This window comes from Thunnus maccoyii, chromosome 24 (assembly GCF_910596095.1).
Source record: "Thunnus maccoyii chromosome 24, fThuMac1.1, whole genome shotgun sequence".
Taxonomy (NCBI): Eukaryota; Metazoa; Chordata; class Actinopteri; order Scombriformes; family Scombridae; genus Thunnus; species Thunnus maccoyii.
In genome coordinates this window covers 4,301,046-4,317,999 of record NC_056556.1, presented here as the reverse complement: position 1 = coordinate 4,317,999, position 16,954 = coordinate 4,301,046, and the positions used below count along the sequence as shown (strand labels likewise).

At 40.8% G+C, this 16,954-nt stretch overlaps 2 long non-coding RNA genes across 7 annotated transcripts in view; both read left to right on the top strand.

Annotated features, from left to right (window-relative positions):
• LOC121891896 overlaps positions 1 to 16,954 on the top strand; it is a 363,049-nt gene that overhangs the window by 332,665 nt on the left and 13,430 nt on the right. The gene's annotated exons all lie outside the window — the stretch shown is intronic.
• Positions 5,110 to 16,708, top strand: LOC121891898. Its single transcript, XR_006094223.1, has 5 exons — positions 5,110 to 5,349; positions 6,122 to 6,275; positions 15,953 to 16,002; positions 16,230 to 16,351; positions 16,617 to 16,708. It is a non-coding gene; the product is annotated as an uncharacterized LOC121891898 (long non-coding RNA).

Sequence of the window (16,954 nt, the reverse complement as noted above, 5' to 3'; positions counted from 1 at the left end):
TTACCACATGCTTCCCATTTTCTGCTTTGCATCCAAGAGATTTCAAGAGGGAGTGTATGCACATCCAAAATTTCTGACCAGGTGCTTGATACAAATGGGAAGACAATTAAACGGACACAATGTGGATCTGTGGTCCTCGGTGGATTATTTAGGAACATTTCGGGGGCTCAGCTGTTCTTCCAACAACATACCACAAGAAGAGAACAGGTTTCTTATTTATTGTTGTAATTTTAAATTTCCCAGATCTGCAGATGTAAATTTAAGTTGATCTTGGGGATAAAAAGCAAAAAAAAAAAAGCCCCACATTATCTGACTGAACAACATCCTCACCATCAGCGCTGCAACTTCACATTGCACAGTTCTTGAGTACTGTAGACCATTACTGTAGGACTTGGACATCAGTGATATCTGTCACAGATTCAACATAATGGCTTTAGACCCTGTCTTGTGGAAATCTACATCTCACCGCTGTTAACCCCATAAGAAACAAGAAAAGCATTTGACTGCAGCGGTTGGAACTCCTAATTAGGTTGAAGTAGGTCTCTTTGAACCGACGGTGTAGCAGAAAAAGCAAAATGTTTCACATTTTCGGCCTCATTATAAGTTATCTAAAAGGCAAGGGCTCGTGATAATGAGGGCCATCCAGTGGGATGCAATGCGGTGGGAAGAGAGCGCCTAATTGTGTCAAATGGCTGGAAGTATTTCACGTTGAATTATGGGAGAAAAGGGGGGAAAATAAAGCAGAGACGCACAACACGGACACAGTATGCTGCATTAGTGTCAGGAAATAAATGAGGTACTATAGAAACTATAAGTGTGTGCATTTATTCAGGACGAGGTGATATTAAGGCTGTCTTACAATCTGTCAAAGACACACCTCTTAAGTTTAACTGCAATATTGCCAAACAACATACATCTAATTTAGTGAGTCCAGAGGCAAAATTAGGTGTCAGTGCTTTCAACTGGAAAAAAAAAAAACACCAACTTTCCTCAGATATGTTTTATTTTCATAGCCCGGGTTTCACAGTTTGTCAAGATTTCATCACAACTTCTCATAGAAAAAACTACAACTGCAAGCGAGCAAAATTATGAAGTCCATCTTAAACATTTCACACATTTATTTGCTTCGGTTTTAGAGATATCAGTCTGAAAATGTCCCCAATATCTCAAAAAATGACCATTGGAAAAAGTCGACAGCAATTAACATTCAAATGGTTAAAAACAGGTGACAGTAAGGTGAGAAAAACATGAACAGGGGCAAAAAGACTCTCTTTGATTCCTTGTACATCACAATTAGTGAGTTTTTTGTCCTTTGAGGCTTTGGGAAATCATGCTTTGCTCTAAATTTCATAAACTGTCATTTCCGTGCAAGATTTTTGCAGCTTACTGTTATAAAAATCCAACTTTTAGTGTTTTGTTGTAGACATGAATGGCTGAATATCTACTTACGTTAAAAAAAAGTGAGTTTATATTCTTTATTTTTATCGCTGTATCTTAGAACCACATGCTTGCTGGGCGAATTTGCAAGCATGACACAATAATAAGAACCCAATCACCATCATCATCAAACAGACTTTATTGTAGTTTATTTTAAAGAAGCTGATAAGCAGAGAAAAGCTGAAAAGGTTCGTTTTCATCTGGCGTCCTTAGATGTTAGAAAGCACCTTCTTCTTTATACTTTACATATTCAAACATTATGCAACCAAACACTACTATTGAATTTTTAAAAAAGGTAGTTTATGCAGCTTCCCTACAGGTGTTCAGGTGGCTTCTTTGGATTCGTGATGTTAATTTGATGATCTAAAAAGCTTCATCTGAGAATCACACATCGCTGTGGACGTACATCTGTTTGTGCAAAAGGCAAGCGTTGTGACAAACATACTGTCGAATTTGCAAGCAAACGTACAATATACAATCATGATTGCTCAAGAAGTGGTCGTCTAATAGCTGCGTGGAGGCAAAGACAACGGTCGGCGTACCTCCTCCTTATTGCCAGTAATGGTAGCAGGGCGCACCAGTAAACCATGCCTTTGAACAGTAATTCCAAATCAAGACAAGAGGTTAAGAGGGTGGGGTGATGGCGGTGAGGGGAGCTGGAGTGTAAGGGGGGTGGTGGGGGGGTCCTCATTTGCGAGATGAGAGAGGAGACGTCGCTCTGACAAAGGATGAATACCTTGTTCTCAGTAGCTGACAGCCACAATAGAGCAATCATCCCCAATCTGCCTTGTCGGCCGATACACATCACCGCTTCGACTCTTGAAAAAGGCTCATTTCAGCGACAGGAGTTAAAGTGCTTCATACAGGTGACAGTCGATAGGCCTCGCCATCTGCATTTCAAAGCACCCCCCCCCTCTCGTCTCCCCCCCTCTCGTCTCGTCAGCGCGAGCACAAACGCTCGACTCTCTCGACGTCTCTGAGGATCGCTGGTTTCTGATGAAGCCAGGAGAGTTGGCAACTGTCTTCTCTCCCTGGCCAAGAATCTTGATTTATTTATCTTTTTGTTTCCTGGATTTATACAAGAAAAAACAATTGAGCCTTTACAAAAAAAATGATCATAGTCGACTTGGTCACAGTACCTTACTGGAGGTGATCCCTACAACTAGTGAGTAAGTGTTTCTCAGTTACGCAACTCTTCTTCATTTTATACGATTTTAATCGTCTGATTGTCTTTGCCCCAGTTTCTGAATCAAACAGTTTGTCATGTTTGAGGAAACCACCTTTTCTAGCGGTTATGTCATACGCTACGAGTACTTATCTGTACCCGAAAATACACAAGACTAAAAATAAGCACTCTGGTCTCAATGTTTGGATCATTGTAAGCTTGGACAAGCTTTTAAAGCAAGAAAACTTCCAATACTACTAATAATAGACTGCTGGTCTAGATGCTTTTTAATTATATGTAAAGCCTTTTTCTGAGATATAATATCTATAATAACATTAATATTGTGTGATTGATGTGTATTTGTTTGCATAGATAGATAGATAATGACTTTACTCATGTTCCTATACAGGTAAGTACCTTATGTTTGCTTTGTATACACTTGCATTGAATAATATATAACCAGACCAAGAAAAAAATGGCTAAAATGTTGTTTGTCATTCTCTTCAATAGTTGATGCAAAGATTAATGTTTCATTTTCACAATGTAGAGATGTTTTCCAGCTAATCGGAGCGAGTGAAGAAGAACCGGTTCCTCATTTTTTTGCACTGAAAACAAGTTATTTTAATAGCTGCAACGTCTTGATACACAGTTCAGTCCAGAAATCTCTGGTCATTAATTGGTATTGATCAACCACAGTAATATTTTGCTCAATTTGTGCAATGAAGCGGTAAAACCCTCCTTTATTTCTCCCTTTAATCATGATTTTGTTTATATATTTGGCTGCCAGCCTCTCTCTGGTAATAATGCTCGAAGGGACTACCTGTTTAAATAAAGGATCAAACTCTTGGTTACTTTTGGTACCACACATGCTGAGTTGTTCAGATGTGGCTCCATAACACATTACAGTGCCTCCACATAGAGCTTAGTGAGTGATCCGTGTCCCAACTCTGTGAATTCCCTTAAGTTTGACATGTATCCAGCCTTATGTAAATATTCATTAAATTTACTTCTTTATTGGGAGCCATTTTACTCATGGAATATATTTTTTTGGACAAGCTATCAGCCCGTATAGCCTGTGTTAAATCTAAAGGAGCTTTCTGTGGCCAATCCAAACACATTTGGTCATGGCTTTGAAAAACATTACCTCTTACAGATATATAATATTCCAGACCAGTAGGGAATACGGGTAAACACTAAACTGTATAGCTCTGAGAAGAGTGCAGCCGTGCCAGCGATGCTCTGGTGGAATTACAATACCCATGTATCCACATGATGGTCCTTTGAGGGTTCAGCATGTTAAGCTTCGCTCGCCGTTTCAAACACACAGGTACTCGTCATGCAGCTTTAGGTGAAACCCAAGCCAGTGGATTGTTAGTACGGTCGTTTAATTTACATGACGTACAGCATGCTGTCATGAAAATTCAAGTTTTATTTCATTTTGTGATTATTTTGGGAGGATTCCACAGGACACAGCACTGCTGTGGAGAGAGGCCTTGATGATGGAACTGTTTTATTGTTGCCATTACTGGGAAAACCATGTAGCTTCAAAAGTTACACCAGAATTCCTGAGAATTGTATTCAGTCATTTCAACTCGTATTTGTTTAAAAAGACATGTCGTAACAGGTTTCTTTGGCTTAAAGAGGCAAAGAAAGAGCCAAAAGGTTGCGCTCAGTAAACCCATTTCTGGTAAAAATAAAAATTAAGTTCTAAAAAAGTTACAAATACGAAAACGTACGCCAAAGATATGTTGACACCTGAGTATTCATTGCTCCAAAAATCTCAACTACGGGCATTAATCAGCTGCTTCTTCACTCTTCTGGGAAGATGTTTCTCAACATTTTGGAAGCCAGCTGCAGAAATTTGCTCCCATTCATTCACAAAAGCATCGATGAGGTCCAACACTGATGTTGGGTGATAAGCTCTGGCTCGCGGTCGGCGTTCCAGTCGATCCCAAAGGTGTCGGACGGGCTTGAGGTCATGCCTCTGTGCGGGCCAGTCACTCCAGATCAAAATGGGAAAACCATTTCTGTATGAACCTGGCTTTGTGCACGGCTGACATTGCCATTTTGAAACAGGAAAGGGCCCCCTCCTAACTTTTACAGAGGTAAAAGAACACTATTGTCTAAAATATTGTACTCTATAGGATTGAGATGTCCCTCGTGGCGTCCACATCCTGTGGCTATAAAGATTATCCTATTCTACACTAGACAGTTCAATGAACTAAACTGTCTGTCTCCATCAATAAAGTTGAAATAAATCAGAAACTTATGAGACATCACCTTCACTTTAAAATCCCAAGGAAAAACAAAACATCACATTTTGGCCGGCAGCGATGAGTTGGGATTTATCCAACCGGAAAAGACGCCCAACAACCATGTAAACGTTAAGTCATACAGCAAACCTGACAGCAATAAAAAAAAAAAAAAAAAAAAAAAAAAAAAAAACAGTTGCTGTTGTGAGCCAGCTCTCTGTGCTTTGGTTTTGAAAGCAAACATGTGCAAAAAAAAAAAAAAAAGAAACTCATGCTCTTTTTGGTCCCCTGTCCGTTCTCCACCTGCAGCTCTCAGCGGTGACATCATGGATTACCTCACCATGAGAACATGTTCACCAGGGACGTGGCCTACATGCCGACACTGGACTCCATCCCGGGTCACCGTAGATGGTTGCAGCTTGTCGCATCTCAATCCCTCCTTGCAGGAAGCTTCGCTGCACGGCGGGCATAAATCACAGGGAGTAGGTGGACTCGGTAACTGACCATCATAAACTGCTTTCACATACTTAAACAAACAGGCAGGATATGCTATCCCCCTGTGCTCTGTTATGTCACAGCCAGGAGAGCTTTTTACAGTCCTCTTGTAAATGTACTGAACTGATGTTTTCAATTACAGTCGACTCGGAGGTGCGTTTTCTACCCTTGATGCGTAAACCAACCTCAATAAGTTTTCATCGAGTCGTATCTTTTTTTCGAAAGTTGTTGTGAAGAAATAAGCTCCGCGAGGTGCCGGCGGAGAGAGGTCGGCCACACAAGAACAGGTCCAGCTGTGGGAAGAGGTGAAGGTTTTATGTCAGCTTTGGGAGGATACACTCCTGCACAAGTGAAATCACCACAACTAAGAGGCTGATCTTAGTCCAAAACTCTACTAATCAAGGGATACAGTGGAAACACTTTTATTCAGAACGGTGTCCACTTTCTTCTTTGGTGGACTTTTCATCCGCCACCTTCGTTATTATAAATCTGTTCCAATGGGAGCAAATGGTAAATATTTGCTGTTATTTGAGAAACACGCTGAAGAAGAGTGAAACCATAGGAGACCTATGGACGCCAAAAATAAAAATATACACAAATATGGGAAAAATGTGAATATATATATGGTCTTTCACCCTTGAAGTTTATATATACAGTTTTAATGTCAGCTCTTATATCCGTGTAGAGAGTGGAGAGGGGATAGAGAGCTGGGAGAAAGAGGAGAAACACCCCTGAGTGCCACAGTGCTGAGGTTTTTTTTTTTTCTCTGCAGCTTGTCACTGATTCACATGACCTCAGAGTGACTGTTACAGCGGGAGTTGTCTTTTGACAGAGTCGGCGTTCGCTCTATGAAAAAGTCCCTTTCTAAATGTCACGTACTGCAGCAGGAGGAACATGCGGCTACGTGTTTCATATTTAAGACAGAGGTGGGTCTGTTCTTCGATGAGTGATGACTTCAGTGATAACTTTAATGATTCAGTCTTTCTTTGACGGGTTGAGCAATACTATTTATTTTGTAGGTAGGGAATATTTGGCCAAAATGTTGATATGATTCATCTAAAGCCACATTAATGCCTGAAGTACACAACATACCATCTTGTTAAGACACGCTGAGCTTCCTGGTTCTGGTTTGTGCTCGTTGGCTCCAATGGGAACCAACTTTGGCAAAGCATCTCAGCTTCAGCTCTTCTCTTCCGGACGGATCAGGACAGCTGTTGTCTTCACACACACACCCAACAAAGACGTATACATTAATGTCGAAACCCCTGAACACACAGTACAGGCACATACATAAGCTTGGATGTATCGTTCCTCCATTACAACCACAGCCACACAAAAAAATCCCACATTTTATATTTTTAAATATAGGGTTTTCCACAATATTTTCCAATCTGTTCCCCTATATGATGATCCGAATCCTGTTTCAAAGCCTTCGCCACGCTGCCAAGAAGTACAATTTCTTGGCAGTCGAATGTTAATATGTGTAGTCTAAAACATATCATATCAGCTTTAAAATAGTTTATATTTCACTACGTGTTTAATTGTAGGATGTAAACTCCTTCCCCAGCTTGTTAAATGTCTCCCCAAATCTCAGAAACAATATTGAGGACGTGACCTTGATGCCTTCAGCCCTGTTTGTAACATTATTACCACATTCTCCTTTGGGTGTAGAAAATCTTTAAAAACACCGCAAAAAAAAAGTAATGTGACATCCACAAACAGTTTTTTTTTTTTTTTTTAAGGCTTCTGAAAAAGCCGACATTTCCATGATACAAGGTTTCCACCTGACAGCGAGGGTGTGTTCACCTTTGATATCCAAACAGGCGTCAACACACACACACACACACACACACATGGTTCGTCCGCCTGTTTTCCGACCGCATTCATCACCCTGAAAGCGTGTCTCCACCATCCTGCAGTCAGCTTTCACCTCTGCAGCCCGAGTCAAGACTGATGTTACCTTATCAAAGGTGGAGGTGTCTGCAGCTATGGGGGGGGGGGTGGGTGGGAGGGAAAAAACGAAAGAGAGTCCGGGAGAGGGGAGGCGGGAGGGGTGGACGGTTTTTTCCTTTGACTGGCTGGCAGCCGACGGGACACCAGGCGTATTTATCCCTCGCCGCCAGCTTATCAGCGGGGCCTGTAAATCTGCCTGACAGGTCTTTACAGGTGCCGTTAATCCCGCTGATTCAATTCATTTTGCTAACTGCTCGGATGCGGCCTCTCTCCGCGGGGAAGATCAAACCTTCGCTCCATTCTCGCCGCGTTAGTTTGTGTTGTCCTCGTGATGGAAAGCCAAATCCACTCTCTCTAACGTCGAGATGAAAGGTGTAATGCAGCCCTCCGTGGCAGTCAGATTATTCCTCCAAACATGTTTGTGCTTCTTTATTTGCTGCACACTGGGCTCTGCTTTTTTTTTTTTTTTTTTTTTTTTTTCCTAACGGTTATTTACTGAGGAGAGATTTGCTGTGCAGGTATGCAGTTTTTCAGCTGCTCCCCTTGCTCTACACTCCCATTTATTTGTACCTCGGAGCTTCCTTGTTAAACTCCAGGCTTGTTGTATGCGGCTCCTGAAGGTGCAGCTGCTGAGAGAAAAGAGTCTTTTTCTCAAGATGTTTCTGTCATATTTCTACTAATCTGATAATGGAGGAGGTGTAATTTTATGCACATCACTCAGGTGCAGGGATGTAACTCCTGCACACTTGATCTGTAGTGGTTGTTTGTCATGTTCATAGATAGTAATATATCAAATTACATGTTGTTATTTCTGCACAGTTACCTTTCCAACTGTATGCCATGAGTGAGCAACATCAAACCTGTCTGAATCACAAAAAGAATAACGTTGCAGGAGGCAGTTTAACTCAGCTGGAGCTCTTTCGCCTCTATTGTTTTTTTACAAAGCAGCTTTTTCTTTCGGATTCACTATCAGCAATCTGTCAGAAGGTGCACTGCAGTGTCTCAGTTTGTGTTCACAACAGCCGTGAGTCACTGGAATCAGGAAAACGTGGACGACAAAATTTTGTTGGAAGAGCAGGTTTTTTTAAACTTTTCACCTTCGTCGTCTCTTTTAGCAGCCAATCATCGGGTCTCAACACCTCCCTCGTTTCAGGAACGGTAGCCTCCGCCGTCCGTCATGTATAAGACAGACGAGAAGTTGCCAGTATCAAATGGTTTAACAGCTGCTGTCTTTGCTGTCATTGCAGAAATCGACTATAAGAAGATATAAAGTAATAATCTGAACCTTGACTGACAGCCAAAGCAGAACTTCCCTTCACGTGTTCCACTTAAGTAAAGGACAGAGGTCATGTTCAGTTGCGGAACAGCAACTTTTCAGCTGTCGCGGCCAAGGATTCCTTATTATAAAAAGGGGAAAAAAAAGGTTTCAAAGTGACAGTTGAAGCCACAGAAATGTGTCACTCCTCTGTTTTACCTCAGTTTACCCTGCGAGGGTCTGCTGAGCTCAGTTGTTTTAAGCAAAGCCTTCCTCGATCATACAGCTTCCATTTATACAGTGAAGTAATAACCTTTGTCTGCCCATCATACCGTATTCTCACTTCCTTCCTAAATGCAGCTCCAAGCTTCCAGTCAGTGATTCTCCAAGGTCCTTTTTTTTTTTTTTTTCTGATCTTGAGAAGGCCTCTCGCGTAGGAAAAACAAGAGTAGATTGAATCTTGGCAGGTTTGCGTGTTTAAACGGAGCGGTCACCTCCGCCCGGCTTCCTGCTGCAAACATCAAGCACCAACCTTATCGTTTCCTCGCGGTGATTAGGCCGCTTCCTGGTGACTGCATCACAGGTTCAAGTTCGTTTATGTTCGCTGTGCTTTTAAGCGGCGTTTCTCTCAACCTTTGGTGAGTCATAAAGTGATGCCTACTCAAAGGAAAAAGATCATGATGATGACCTTTAAAAGTAAACACAACTTTAATTGGATCTTTCCTTTCTTACAGTTACTGATATGTAACATTTCTCTGTGTAAAGCCATACATTGATTTTAATTTGAACACATGTAGTTGTTGTTTTCTTATTAAAAAACACCATTAATGTATAAATTATATATACAAATATCAATTTTTACACCTCTCCTTACAGTATCTGGCATTAATTGGAGGACGTGTTTTTATGTTTATTGAAAGGAAGGGTAGAAATGTCCTTTGTGTAAGCCTTTTTATGCACAATTTCCTCCAAAATAAGATCAATGCAGCTTACAAATACTTCACCTATACATCATGAAAGTTGGAGCAACTGTGTCTGCAGTCGTTCCAGCTGCAAACACCTGTCGATCGGCTTGTCTGTCAGCGATTTGGAGCCAATTCGTTGCAAAGAAACACACAGCTTTCCATGGCTTCATGCACTTCCTGGGTAGTTTTCCAGCGTGCAAGTGTAGATTTGTCCACATCAGACATCATGCATAGATGCTGAGATGTCCTGCAATAAGTAGTAAGCTGCTGAGACCTTAAAGGACTGTTGTTGTTTGCAGGTCTGCAAAACCTGTAATCAAACCTGGGCTGCAAATAGCTGCTGTCCTCTTATAAATGCTAATTTCAGAGGCGTTTGAATGCTACTCTGCAGAAAACAGGCCTACCTGGAATTTTCTGGCACTCAGACTGAATATTTTAGCTAAAAAGAGCTGTCGCTTCAGAAACATCTATCTTCACGGTTCTTAACAAGGGAGGGAAGAGAGAGTCCCATGCAGCTCTGGGATTTCAACCAACAACTTTCCGCTCACAGGCCCGTGAGCGTAACCTCTCGGTCACTGTCGCTGCCCCCTCGGCGAGCTGTTTTCCTGTGCTCTCTCCCCGTCTCTGATGGGACGTCCTCTCGCCGGCTCAGAGCTGCAAGGGGCGTTTATCTCTGACCCGCAGGTTCGGCCCCGCTGTCTCAGCTGCCAAAACAGTCCCATTCAACATTGTGCTGAGTTCATCAATGCTCTGCTGACACACACACACACACACACACACACAGGCATATGCATACACACAGAGGCACGCTGCAAAAAATGTCCAACCATCAAGTGTTAATCTCGCCCGTTTCTGTGCTGCTCTCCTCAAAAAAAATCACCTGTTAATTAAACTACATGTGTGATATCTTCTTTCTTGGCTTTTCAGATTTTTAGTTTCTGTAGATGGCGCTATTTTCTGTGTCTGTTCAGCCTCGCTGGGTGTCAAACTAAACAAATGCCAGACAAATCAAACATGGATATACTGCAGGTTTTAATAATCTTGTATAAAATGATGGTTTTGACATATTAAAACTGCTTAAATGAGATAGTTCTGCTTGCTTCAAATGGAGACATGGAACTGTTTAAACAAGATTATTTAAATGACTTTTCATTAAATAAAATACCTTTGCTTTGGAAATTGGGCTCCAACTACAATGACAGTCACTGGTTATTAATCTATTAATTACATTTTACTAATTAATTGATTTAATGTAAAAAAAAATGTGAGAAATACCTGTCACAGGTTCCCAGAGCTCAATTTGACCAGAAAAAATCTACAATTTCAGGACTGGTTTTTGATATTAAAGATAAATAACTCACTAAAGCGGATACTTTTTGTAGTGTGAACGCAACACACTTACACACAAAACCTCCACAAATCCCAGGCAGGAAAGAAACACAGAACCTCAGTCCTTTTGGCTGGATATCTGGGGACCTCTGTGACAACTCCCACCCCCCCTCCCCTCACCCCCCCTTCCCCATCGCCTAGTGCCTATCAACCTCCGACAGGTCAGGTCTTCACATACACACACACACACACACAGAGGTCCCAAACCCGCGACCTCTCCCCTGTCACAACTGTCACTTGACTTCAGCGAGCAGAAACCCCTTTTATCAGAAAACCTGAAGCGCAGCTCTGACAAAGCTGAGGAACTGCCAGAGACTGACCCCTGTGTATATTTAGCAGCAGCTTGGCAGTCGCCCATCCCAACTGTCGAGGCTGTCAGAGCCTCGCGTACACACCAGCATCGACCCCCCCACTCCCACACACACACACACACACACACACACACACACACACCTCACTTTGATTATGTAGAAAGGAAGTCACATGGGGTGCTGTCATTGTTCGTTTACATGTACGTGTTCAGGTAAAGTCACGTTTAATGGAAATAATTAACACGTCAGCCTTGTTTTTTAATTAGAAAAGATGATTCTGTCCGGTTTTAACACCTCACAAGACAATAAAAGTGGGATTTAGACTTACTCCAATCACTTATTTTAAAAGTAGACATAAAAGTGTCAAACCTTTGGCGCGATACGAGATAGTGTCCCTGAAGTATCCCCTAGGAAGACAAACTTTATAAAGCCAGGAACAGATAAAAGCAGGTTTTTAAATTGCGGCAGGGCTTTTGGAAGGTTGTGTTGCATACTTGAACAAGAAAAGGTCTCTTTTTTTTTCTTTTGTAGTTTATATTGTTTGAGTTTAAACTCTTGTCCACTTTGGCTCGGATTCCTCGCAAATATCAAACAGATTTGATATGATTAGTCGTCCCTGCGGGGAGTTTGGGAGGTGAAAATTGTATCTGTAAACTGCAAACTGCAACAGATATACTGTGTCAAACATCAGTACAGACTGATGACTGGACTACAGGTCTCTTCAGGTTCTTCGGAGGGTCAAACTGGGGCTAAAGATTTGTTTGTAAGGATTAATGTAAGTTATTTACAGGGCTTTGGATGTCAGGTGACAGACAGGAAGCAGAGCATTGACAGGACGTTTGAACAACAGTATGATTTTGAAGAGTTTTTAATGTATGTTCTAGTGTGGAGCTGCAGTATTTATGTTTGCTACTGATTCCTAATTTGAACATCACAGATGACGAAGGTTCCACTTTAACCAGAACTCATTAAAAGTCAGTTTTTTTTGTTTCTTTCTTAGCATATTTTATCTTCAGTAATAACTTCTGAATTCATTCTTCATTGAATTATTGTCATGCTTACCTGAGCCCATATTAGACAAGATATCCTTTAATGTATATCAGTTTTGCAAGTCTTTAAAGCCCCCCTTCCACCCAAAATCATGTTTTTCTTCTTGTTGAATGTTTTGAGGTTCACTGTGCAGAGTCATGAATGTGCAGAGTTTGACACATGAAGGCTGTGTTTACATTCATCTGCTGAAAGTGGAAAGTTTCTCTGAGCTCACTGAAAATCAAATTTGAAGGAACGGACCTACTAGCATGATTTGTGACGGCACCAACTTACGCTAACTGTGATTATATCAACATGTAATATTAGTGATGAAAAAAGACTAAAATGTAGTTTACAAAATAAAATCTCTCCTCATTTTCTTTGACAAAAAAGAGGAAACAAAATATTATAGACTCAACGGGAGACGTAGCCTGAGCAGCACGTTAGCGGAGCAGCAGCGGCAACGACTGCTCCGTCTGTGCGTCTACACATGAGGCGTTCAGGTGCAATGTTGACTGTAGGTCACCACATGTTTGGAAGCACTCAGAGCCCAATACGCACGCAGTGACTGTACACATGAAAAGGAAAATAGACTTCAGGTCATGTTTACGTGTATAAAGTGCGAGTGAAACACGAGCCGTCACCCAGCCTGTGTAGACAGCTGTATTGATTAAAATAGCAGTGGATAACGTTACCTTTCCTTAGCACGGTTGTTATTCTAGAAAACCTTGTCTTCTGCCATGTGAACTAGCTTGCTAGACAGCAATTTTATTGACCTCAGATCTTTTTATTTTATTTTTTTAATGTAAGCAGATTGCAGTTGGTGTGTGCACAGTATTCTTTTAAATCTTATAAGGCTAATTACTTATATTTCCATTGTTCAGAACAGAAAGGTAAGTTTGTCACGTACTCTGGGCATGTTTTATTGTTTTTACAGCTCTCTTATTGTTTTATAATAGTTTTAGAGACAGTATTGGGTCCCAGTTGTTGAGTCATGTTGGTTCATGTTCATGTTTCATGTCTGGATATGTTCCTTAAATTGATGCCATCACCAGACCAGACACATTCTGCAAAGCTGCGTTCATTCGACCTGTTTTTCATCAGACAATGATAAGAAATATTTGCCTAAATATTTGACTAAAATTATTGGTTTTGGCTCGACTAGATTGACTGAAATTTTCAAAATAATCTGATGGCGAAAAAAGACTAAAATGCACAGACTTTTAGTCATCTAGAACAAAAAAACAGGATGAAGTTGACTAAGTAAGATAAAAACTAACAAGGATATTTGAAACAGGAGTAAAACTAAGACTAATTTTAAAAATTACTGACAAAATTAACACGATTTTGAAGCCAGTTCTGGTCCAATATTCAGCCTCCAGTGCACTGAGGATGGACTTTACAGTGAAGTAAGAGACATCATGTGTCCAGCAGGGAAACTTTAGACATGAAATATATTTGCATATTCATATATTTTTGAATTTTTAATGAGGGAGGAGGAGAAGATGTCATTTTTAAGGATTTTAACAAGATAATTTAACTTTTTTTTATGTGTGTGTGTGTGTGTGGAAAAAACATATCAGACACAAATTATTATTCAAAGTAAAGTATTTTATATACATCTTAAAACATGTCAGGAGGGGATCTTTAAAGCATCTATAAAGCTCGTACAGTGTTTCTAACTCCCGATGAAAAACAGCAAATTCCCTTTTTAAATTTAAGGAATATCAATCTCTTACACAACTTCTTATTTTTTATAAAAAGCGCTGTAGATGTCGCTTCTTTTTTTCAAACGGTGAATATCTGACCATTTCATCTTTTATAAACCTCATAACCCTATAACCCCGCAGTCGTTTGATGAAGTAGGCCAGAGCAAGTATCTAAATTAGACATTCAGCATCAATGCAAAATGAACGAGGGACCCCGCCGCACTCTGAAGCAATCGACTGACTTGTAAAGATGTGATATCAAAAAAAGTTTGCCAGCTTTTTTGCACTTCTTTCTGGGGCAGAGCATGAAGCAATGCATTACCATAGAGGAGATTTATGTCTTTTTGATGATTTTTAGACTGTTTTTTTTGCTTTTAATGCAAAAAAAAGGCTGTTGAGTCAGTGGAAAATGACAAAAGATTTGCTTCTGAGAAACTTTTGCTGCTCTGTGTGTCATTGTAAGACCTGTTTTGTACACTAAGGATGAAAAAGGCTCTAGTATATTAGCATACAAGCATACCTTTTTTTACCCCTTTTGCATTATTCCATGTCACATCGATGCTATGTGACGTGTGATCATTGTCGTGTAAGAAAACACGCATGAAGTCCCCCCCCCCCTTCCTTCGCTTACCTTCGTCTCTGCGTTAACCTTAATGCAATGAGCAGTGGTGCAAACTTTGAGCTTTAGATGATGTTTGAGCTCGTCGGCACACATCCTTCAGGGACGGCGTGAATTATTACGCAGCACTAGATGTCGTCTCCTTGTTCTTTCTGGTGCTGTTCCTCTTTATTTCTACCTTTATTTGAAATAAAAGGTTGGAGAAACATTTAATCTCCATCTCAACCAGTTAAATTTTCTTTTTAAGACAAATAATAATGTTTTAATGTTTTCTTTACACACTTGTCAGCTTCCAGGAAATGTGAAGGGAAGATGCTGTTATTGTGTTCATAGTCTTCCCGCTGAGTTACCTTACAGGCCCGGGTTAAGTTCACACACGCTGCACGCTCGCTGTATCTCAACGCTCACTCTGGCTGAGCGCCATGCACCGCTTAGCGGGAATCTCAAATTGAACCTAATCGGTTCTCCAGTCACCGTGTTTAAATGGTCTTTTCGCCAGGTTAATGGGATTTCCGCTGAAAGGTCTTCGCTCGACGTCTAAAGTGGTCCAGACAATCGCAATGAGCTCCGAGTCAAGTGTGATTAACCCGCTGACCCGCCTGTAGCCATCGCGCCTCTGCTCCCTCTTAGCTCGACTGGAACTGTGTGCAAGTCAAGTCAGATTTACTTATTAGGATGTAAACAAGGACGTGGTGAAACAAAGAGTAATGAGAACAACAGAACAGGAAAAGTGCATCCCAGATATCAGGGAATAGGACCAGAAGTGTATATATATATATATATATATATATACAGCTACAGTCCTGCTTTTGGCTGCTGATTTGCTCCACAAGAGCAGTTCTTGGGGTTAAAGGATCATTCTGCTCTATTATAACATAGGTTTAGTAGTTTTGGCTACATTTCTATCAGTAATAATAGCAGTGTAGTTGCTAAATGCAGCTAAACAGACAAGAAACACAAGCAGACAGGTTGTAAACAAACAGTTTTGGAAGAAAAATTGAAGACAAACAGTAAAATAACCTTAACTGTATGTTGTAAACATCCATCACAGTTTACAGAACGACAGCGTGGTTCAACTTTGACCTTTCATCCCTTCCAGACACCAAAAAAATAAAAAGTCTGATGGAGGAATACAGAGTCTTTCATTTGTTTTTAGTGGAAAACACTTGAATCAACCATCAATTAAATTAATAAAAACCTTTAAAATACAATATTTAATGTAGTTGTGTGCAGTTTTCCAGTGCACTGAGGGATAATTACCGACATCACAGGTGCACTCACTTTCACTTTCACCTCCTAATAAAGAGATTGAGATAATCTGACTGATCTGTCGGCTTGTTTCTTGTGCTCTCTCGTGTTTCTCGGCCCGACAGGCCTGTCGTAGCGGCATCTCTGTGTTCACCACATCTCAGCAATTACTGCGGTGAGTACAACGAAATGATGGCAAGAAGTATGAAAATAAGACCCATATTGTAATACACTGGAATTATCCTTTAAATGACTTCCTGATTGTTTGTTTCCCCCCCAGACAGGCTGCAGATAAACCCAAAAACATGCTAAACTGTCACAAACTCCTCAACTTTCAACTTTTTATTCAGTCTATTAATGTTTTTCTTTATATCTCCTTTTATCTTCTTACTTAACACATAGTAAGTATGTTGTCCAACTATCCAACCCTGATAATGGAGCGAATCGTTCCGCATCGATCCACGCAGCAGCATCGCCGCCGCCGCTGCTGCTGCCGTCGTCGTGGTAATCATCCGTTTGTGTGGGTCAGTATCTGTAATGATTTCTCTCTTCTTCTGCCCTCTGACCTTCATGTAGCATATAACTGTGTGTGTGTGTGTGTGTGTGTGGTGTATTATTGTTGAGCATTAGCCAATGAACCGTCTTTTCACATGTCAGGGAGGCAGAAATGAACGGTGTTATCACCTCTGACGGCTGAGTGTTCACTTCTCTGTGATTCTATGTGTCAGTGAAGCGTGTTAGAGCTCTCTGCTCTTGTTTGTTTCTTGTTACCTTTTTTTTTTTATCCAGTGAAATCCTCCTGAATGTGACAGCACTGTTGTCTGTTAGCGACCAAGCGACAGGTCCAGTCAACCTCTCTGACATGTCGTGGTTGCCTCGAGGTAGGTTTTGCACTTACTAGCTGCAAAATACTTGATGTAAAACATTAGTTTTTGCTCTGTGATACTACTTTATCTTGCTGAAATGAATCATTTGAATAATCAACATTGAAAGAGTTTATTCTGGCTTCTTTTCCTCTATTCACGATGGGTGTTTCTGCATCCACTGAGCATGAATTACGCTATTTTTTTAGATCATAAAGCGGCAGTGAAGGTGGTCATAAAGTCAGTTAGTGTAACTTTATGGTA